The sequence below is a fragment of the Littorina saxatilis genome, linkage group LG14 (assembly GCF_037325665.1).
Source record: "Littorina saxatilis isolate snail1 linkage group LG14, US_GU_Lsax_2.0, whole genome shotgun sequence".
NCBI lineage: Eukaryota > Metazoa > Mollusca > Gastropoda > Littorinimorpha > Littorinidae > Littorina > Littorina saxatilis.
The window spans coordinates 5589508-5597992 of record NC_090258.1 but is presented as its reverse complement, the minus strand read 5'-3'; the positions used below and the strand labels follow the sequence as shown (position 1 = coordinate 5597992).

At 42.8% G+C, this 8485-nt stretch overlaps 1 protein-coding gene and 1 long non-coding RNA gene across 3 annotated transcripts in view; both read left to right on the top strand.

Annotated features, from left to right (window-relative positions):
• Positions 1-878: 878 nt before the first annotated feature.
• Positions 879-8485, top strand: part of LOC138946972 (mucin-like protein) — a 254265-nt gene continuing 246658 nt past the window's right edge. For both annotated transcript variants that reach the window (XM_070318397.1, XM_070318396.1), the window contains exon 1: positions 879-941. The gene's annotated coding sequence lies outside the window, so the exon portion shown is untranslated. The remainder of the gene's footprint in view (positions 942-8485) is intronic.
• Positions 1506-4865, top strand: LOC138946960 (uncharacterized). The gene is made up of 3 exons (XR_011449488.1): positions 1506-2243; positions 3029-3387; positions 4051-4865. It is a non-coding gene; the product is annotated as an uncharacterized lncRNA (long non-coding RNA).

The window sequence follows — 8485 nt, the reverse complement described above, 5'->3', positions numbered from 1 at the left end:
GAGAGAGAGAGAGAGAGAGAGAGAGAGAGAGAGAGAGAGAGAGAGAGACGGACGATTGGTCTTTCGCTGGGGGTATGCAGTGCCTTGGCAATGCACATCTACTTAATTAACATTAGTGTTTACCATAGTTTTTGTTCAATGATAGTCTTTCTATCTTCAAATGTTGAGGCTCTTAGCCGCAGAAATTCGGACGAGTTACCTGGACTGCCGTTTAATTGGTATGCTTTGTGAAATCCACAAAAACGGAAAAGTATTAAAAAAACAATCAACAATTTTGTACAACCATGAGAGCAAATGCTGTTGCCATTATCCATTGCTATCTTTTGTGTTCAATACTTGTCTTTAAATCTTTCATAGTTTAGGCTATAAAAAAGACAATTTGTCATGTTTTTCGCGATTTTTTGTCAGAAATCTAAAAATAACCCATTAATTTATTCCATGGTCATCAATATTTTAATATAAGTATGATAACACAAATGGTTCACATTGGTGTTGTGCGTCTTATTTGTTCAATACCTTTCTTTCTATCTTGCACGGTTGAGGCTCTTTCTGGCTATGGGGAACACTCTTTGTTGCGACCCGATATTGCCACCCGGGGTGGTTCCAGACCCTTAAAGGGGTACTAGGGAACCGATTTCTTGATGGTGCGATAGCCGACCGTTTTCAGCACATATTTTACTATCTAGAAACGACGTCTGAACACTTGTTGGTCAGCGCTTCTAGCAACCGTACTAAACTGTAGTAGGAGTTGGGTTTTTTGATCAAACGGGGAGGAATGTAAGAGAAACCGTGACTATCAAAAGGGTTGCGCATACCAAGACAGCAGACGTAAATAATATAGGGAAAGAATGACGCAATGAAAATGACGTGCAGATTCTCGACAAAGGCCGGAAAGATCACAACCAGACTAGACGTAGCCTAAAAGGGATCCTCATAATCAAGTAAGTTACCTTGGTAGAATATGGTCGCCTGTGCTTAGCTTGCCGTTCCAGTAGATAATGGCCGCTAGGAACGGACGGCCATAATAAGTCAAGGACGGCTCGCTATGGGGCAATCCCTTGTAACCCGTGTAAATATTACAATTGCAAATTATTGATTATGTTAACTAGATTACTTCGGGGTCTCCACTCAATGATAATGTTTGGTGTATGTGTAACCTTGCTGAACTTTCTGTGGAGTTCGTTCAGAGGCTCGCATCAATCACGCAGGAAAACAGCAGTCACGTTGGTTTTCTAGGTTCTTTATTGATTGTTCATGTCTTCCATTCTCTAGTTCCGTTGGTAATGTCAATAATCACGTTATCACGCATGCGCAGTAAGCTTATGACAAAAAGATTGCTGTACGCTCCTGATTGGTGCGTATTCTACATTACAGAAGCGATACATCCATCCCGCAGCAAAACTTTCGTCTGCTACAGATAAAATACAAAAAGTTCACAGTTAGCCGGTTGCCTGGTTTGGTCAGCAAACCAGTCCAACAGGAAAATAACTAAAATACTTTACTGCCATCGGCTTGAAGGTGGTCGTCTACATTTTGACTTTTTTCCAATAATCTTATGGTTAGATTTCGCTAAAATGTTATTTCAGATGATGAAAGAACCATGGGTCAAAAAGTTAAAGGCACAGTGCAGCTCACAGCCTTCGTTTTGCGTTTTCGTTGCAGCTGAGTGCATTTACAGTTCAAAAATCCACCTATGGTAGTAAAACAAACCCAAAACTACCCAACGACGACATCTGTGAAGCGCTCGACAGTTTCTTGTTCACGCGAGTGCATAAATTAACCTAGTTATTACGTGGTGTACGCACAGATTCGTGACGTAAGCGTCGTCTGCTTTGATCATTGATGCCAAGATACACGATCAGATTCGCCAGTACGTTTGAGACGGACCGCCCGAAACTGACCACAAACCGACCGTGTAGCATGCGAACCGTACGTCTCACAAGCTTGATAGCACCTGTCTCGGCCCATCCGTTTGAAATACAGCAGGATCTATTCCGAACGGATCGCAAGGAACTTCCAGTTCCAGCCCCTGAGCGCACTTCAGTCGACACCCACTTTACAAATCATCAAATGGCGGTCAGTTCAGCATCAAAACTTGCCGATTCGGAACCGAAATATTTCATCAACCTGAATCTTGGCGATGAGTTGGAATCTATGGAACCATGGAAGTAAAAACTACACAAACCAGCAACATCGGGACCTGTTCCTACTGTCCATGCAGCAGACGTGGGGTGAAATGAAAGGTAAGCGTCTGGATCTAGATTTGTTTGCATTCATGTATTGTAAGGTCTGTATCAAAGATGGTTTGTCTGTCTCTGTCTCTATGCTTTCCTTGCTGTACGCTTTTGTCTTGAAGGCAAGTATGTAGATCTACATTTCTCTCCTGTTCCTGTTTCAAATCTGCCTTAGCCGAACTCTAGTTCTACGTTCAAAACATGTATTGGCACATTGCCTCTTTTAGTCAGTTTTACAGTGTAAAATTATCTGACAACTTCTATCATACTAGACTACTGTAATCAATGTGTCATCTGTTTGGGAAAATGCTGTCAGTTTCAGAGTCTAGTGATGTGTTGATTACCCTACCGTAAATTGCGTAGTTGAAATGATAGAGAAAATCAAAACGCAGCAGCAACGATCATTTTTCATGACTGTAGCATTCAGTCATCTTTATGCTCTTGGTTTAAATCAAATTTAGCTTAGTCACGAACACAAAGCAAATAGTGGCTGACTCAGTCACTGGGGTATTCGCATAAGAAGGCTCTCTTGCCTTGAAATTACCAAACAATAACACACACACGCACTCATTGCCAACCAAAAAAACCGCACACACACACACACTGTGACCCGCACATGCATACTGTGAGGCACACACACGCACATACCGTCACACACACACACACACACACACACACACACACACACACACACACACACACACACACACAGAGCCATACGCATGCACAGAGAAAGAGGGCGAGAGATGACAAATGAAATACTAATTTTGCTTTGCTGCTTTTATTTTCTCCAGTTAATGCCATCAAGACAAACAACAATCCTTCGTAATAAGGGACTTGACAGGGACAGATGACATCTACACTCCAAAGTGAAAGTACTTGCAAGAGCATTTAATTCTTCTGCCTGTCAGTGTCATCAAGAAACAACCTTCAGCCACAAATCGGGTAAGCTTGACACCAGCCTGTATCACAGTATGCTGTAGCTTCAAAAACCTGATCTAACAATAAAAATAGATCAATATTGGTGGGAGTGGAGATTGATGTATGCTTTGGCCTTGGGTGTGTGTGTTGGGGGGGGGGGGGGGGGGGGAGGTATGATACATATACCAGACATTTAAAATCAAGTGAGCTTACTGTACACCATGTAAACAAGGTACAGGGGTCGACACTAACAAGTTATTTGGCCTGGGGCCACACTGGCCCCAGAGATGGAAATTGCTGGGGCGGAAAAGAAAAATATGGGGCCCACTCTTATTCATGCTAAGTATATAAGCTTATATCAGAATCCCCACTTTTTTCAAGTGGTTCTGCGCCATAAGATCTGCACGGGCGGGCATTGTCTGTTTTTCTTCGTCGTACTGAAGCCAGAAAAAATCTTTCAACCATTTGACATTGAAATACGACAGCGCTTCGCGCTTTTGGCTGCATCGGTCTCCTTTTTTTGTTTTTCACCAACCTGTTCTTCATTTCCATGTCTTTTTACACCAGGCATGTGTCGCCACATTTTGCGTTTGGCATTTGAAGGCGATACTTATTTCTCGCGCTAAAGAGCACAATCTGGTATTTCCCTTGTGGCATTGTCCATGGACGATTTCAATGGTTTTTTTCTTGACTGCGGCATTGATCGTAACGCAAATTTCAGTGACGACTTTGACTGGCGATTTTTAGTGATTGCCTCTGGCATTAGATTTTTTGGTTTGTCATTGTTGGAATTTATCCTGGGGCGGAGTGGGCCCCAAGCTTCAGCAATGTTTGGGGCGGAACACAAAACTCTGGGGCGTTCCGCCCCCCGCCCCCGCTAGTGTCGAACCCTGAGGTATGTGTAAAACCTGTTCAGTCCATCATCATTCCGTCTGGAGCTGTGGTTTGAACCATGTGTTCCGTTTGTACCATTGTGACCAGGTGGGCATCGCCACCCATTAGGCATAATGCAATCACACTCACTCACTTGGTTGTGGGGAAAAAACTCATTACCAACAACCACATGAACAGTTGCATTGTGCAAGTCTGGAAGATATCTGGCAGGGGGAATGTTCAGTGTATTTTGATTTATTAAGTGTGAATGTTGAACGTTTGTATCACTGTTCCTTAAATTCACATCCATGTCAAACATCACACAAAGATAATGAGCGTCAATGATGGCAAGAAATATAGCAGAATAAAAAAGCAAATAGACTTTAGAAATATAATATTACATAATTAATAAGAAAAGAGATGTATAGTATTCTTTTTATATAAATTTGAACTGGGCTGTGTGACTGTTTACTGTGCTTTCTTTTTTTTCTTTATTCTATTTTTTTTTAAAGATACATTCAACACAGTCTTTTGTGTTTGATGTTATTGTAATATGAAAGTAAAAGAAGTAAAAACATGTTAAAAAAACAAAACAAACACAAATTTGATCAACTGTTCTTGAAGCTCAAAGTGTCACGGGTCGTCTCGTCTATGACACACACGCAGGAAACAGCCACAAGTCTTCTGTAATGACTTCCACTTCGGCATGTGTGTGTGAAGCACCTGCAAAACACACACACACACACACACACACACACACACACACACACACACACACACACACACACACACACACACAGACAAGTTTATTTGCATGTTTACATTGTTTTTGAAATCGTTTAAACATGTTCCTCTATGTATGTTTCAGGATGACACATTTGACAACAAAGAAGATAAGTTCTCAAAGTTGATCTGGATTACCTGCACAACGACCATGAAAACAAAAAAAGGGGGGGGGGGGGGGGGCACGGAGCCTCTGGGCCCTTCCCAACACGACCCTGAACAACCTTAACCAAGAAGCAGTTTTGGATGACGACCCTATACTAGGCGGATCACCCGAATTTGGGCCATCGGCTGCTGATGTCAACACATCTTCAGAGAAGGTTCAAGACCCAAAACGTGTGTGGCAACAAAGGACACAAATACAAAGAAAAGGTTGGAAAACCAAGAGGCTGTCGCGCTGAGGAATATTAGCTCTGTGCTGCAAAAGAGATTAAAGGCACACTCCTTCTCGTGAAAACAGTTCTATCCTTGGCACAAAGCTTTAATTGACGGTGGGCTTTTGCTGACTCGTCGAAGACGACCCATTTGGAACTTCGTAAGGAATTTCACGCTGTTTATCCTTATTCTGATGGCGTGGGTCGTGTACGATGCATACTCTGCAAAGAGGCGGCAAAACGTTTATCCCCATTCGGATTGCGTGGATCATGTACGACCCAAGCTTTTTACGTTGACTCTTTATTTGGAAGGTATTGGTCATACACGACCCACATCATCCGGACTGTGTAGTCCAACACATGATCTGGTGAAGGCTAGGAGAGTATGCCTTCAGACCAGACGGACATAAGTGCAACAACAGAACCCATCACAACATGGGCCATGAATCCAGTAAATGAACTCAAATTAGTGCACCCCCCCCCCCTTTCAAATAGAACAATCAAATCTGCATCTAAATCAGTCATTGTCAGTGTTGTTCACATATCTTGTCTAACATGGACGCTATGGCATGCTTAACCTTTGCCGTGCTTCCTGGGTTCACCTGTACCCAGAGACACACTAAAATCATTGTAACTCTGGAACCATTAAAGGTATCGTTTTGAAATTTTAAGTATCTCTCACACACATACTTTGCTCTCTGTCTGCAAATTTTTAGTGTGTACATGACAAAACATTAAAATTAATTGATTATGATAATTTACATAAACACTACCGATGGCGCGGGTTCACACAAACCCATACTTTTAAAGAGTAGTAGTGATTGTAACTATCCCTCTGCCGACGGCGCGGGTTCTGCCACACCCATAATTACCAAAGCGGCGGAACAGTGTCTGTCTGCCTGTTTGTCTCCAAGAGACTGTCTGTCTCTCTCTCTGTCTGTCCGTATCTCTCTGTCTGTATGTCTGTTGTCAGTTGCTCTGTCTGTCTGTCTGTCTATCTGTCTATCCGTCTATCTGTCTATCCGTCTATCTGACTGTCTGTCTCTGTCTCTCTCTCTGTCTCTCTCTCTCTGTCTCTCTCTCTGTCTCTCTCTCTCTCTCTGTCTCTCTCTCTCTCTTAGTCTCTCTCTCTGTCTCTCTCTCTTAGTCTCTCTCTCTGTCTCTCTTTCTTAGTCTCTCTCTCTTTCTTAATCTCTCTCTCTCTCTCTTTCTTAGTCTCTCTCTCTTTCTTAGTCTCTCTCTCTCTTTCTTAGTCTCTCTCTCTCTCTCTTAGTCTCTCTCCCTCTCTTTCTTGCTTAGTCTCTCTCTCTCTCTCTCTTTCTTAGTCTCTCTCTCTCTCTTTCTTAGTCTCTCTCTCTCTCTCTCTTTCTTAGTCTCTCTCTCTCTCTCTCTTTCTTAGTCTCTTTCTCTTTCTTAGTCTCTCTCTCTCTCTCTCTTTCTTAGTCTCTCTCTCTCTTTCTTAGTCTCTCTCTCTCTCTTTCTTAGTCTCTCTCTCTCTCTCACTTTCTTAGTCTCTCTCTCTCTCTTTCTTAGTCTCTCTCTCTCTCTTTCTTAGTCTCTCTCTCTCTCTTTCTTAGTCTCTCTCTCTCTCTCTTTCTTAGTCTCTCTCTCTCTCTTTCTTAGTTTCTCTCTCTTTCTTAGTCTCTCTCTCTATTTCTTAGTCTCTCTCTCTCTCTTTCTTAGTCTCTCTCTTTCTTAGTCTCTCTCTCTCTCTTTCTTAGTCTTTCTCTCTCTCCCTTTCTTAGTCTCTCTCTCTTTCTTAGTCTCTCTCTCTCTCTTTCTTAGTCTCCCTCTCTCTCTTTGTTAGTCTCTCTCTCTCTCTCTCTTTCTTAGTCTCTCTCTCTTTCTTAGTCTCTCTCTCTCTTTCTTAGTCTCTCTCTCTCTCTCTTAGTCTCTCTCTCTCTTTCTTTGTCTCTCTCTCTCTCTTTCTTAGTCTCTCTCTCTCTCTCTTTCTTAGTCTCTCTCTCTCTCTCTCTTTCTTAGTCTCTCTCTCTCTCTTTCTTAGTCTATCTCTCTCTTTCTTAGTCTCTCCCTCTCTCTCTCTTTCTTAGTCTCTCTCTCTCTCTCTCTTTCTTAGTCTCTCTCTCTTTCTTAGTCTCTCTCTCTCTCTTTCTTAGTCTCTCTCTCTCTCTCTCTTTCTTAGTCTCTCTCTCTCTCTCTCTCTTTCTTAGTCTCTCTCTCTCTCTTTCTTAGTCTCTCTCTCTCTTTCTTAGTCTCTCTCTCTCTCTCTTTCTTAGTCTCTCTCTCTTTCTTAGTCTCTCTCTCTCTCTCTTTCTTAGTCTCTCTCTCTCTTTCTCTCTCTCTTTCTCTCTCTCTTTCTTAGTCTCTCTCTCTCTTTCTTAGTCTCTCTCTCTTTCTTAGTCTCTCTCTCTTAGTCTCTCTCTCTTTCTCTCTCTCTTTCTTAGTCTCTCTCTCTCTCTTTCTTAGTCTCTCTCTCTCTCTTTCTTAGTCTCTCTCTCTTTCTTAGTCTCTCTCTCTCTCTCTTTTTCTTAGTCTCTCAGTCTCTCTCAGTCTCTCCCTCCCCCTCTCCTCTCCCTCCCCTGCAAGAAGTCGGTGAAGGGAGAAACTCGATGCACCCACTGAAGTAGCGCTGTGGGTTTCCCTGAACCCACCCCGTCGTTAAAGAAATAAACGGTAAAAACCCTCTTTCAAATGTATGGGTTCAGACAAACCCGCATCGTCGTTAGAGAAATAAACGGTAAAAACCCTCTTTCAAATGTATGGGTTCAGACAAACCCGCATCGTCGGGCGTGTGTAGTCAAAAGCAGCATCCGGCAAAGGTTAAGCGGTGTAGGTGTCTATCCTCTCGGCAGGCATAAAAGGCAGTTTTTGGAGCCGTTTAAGCGGGTAATGAGACCAAAAAAATGATACATCTGAGTAACTCACAAACCCATTCAGCATGGGTGGGAGCCCAACATATTGCCAGGACTAAACATTTTGGAAGGCCGGGGTCCAGGGGCCGCTAAGGCTCCAGCGGGGTGCAGGGGCAGCGCCCTTGTTGGGGGGTCTAGGGTGGCAGTGCCCCCCAGCCGAAAATGAATTTTAGCATTATACTTTATAGGGAGGGTTTAGGTGGCCTCTCCTGACTAAATCTTAAAACAAACAATTTTTTTTTAGAGATGCATAATATATATTTGTAACTGACCAGCTGAAAATGAATTTGAGTAATTCAAGAGGGGCTATTAGTATTCTATTAGAGCCTCTCCCAGGTTTAAAACTGAAAACAGCTACCACAAAAATTAAAATGGGGGGGGGGGGGGGGGGGGATGTGTAAGAATGCACAAAATCAAAAACCTCTAT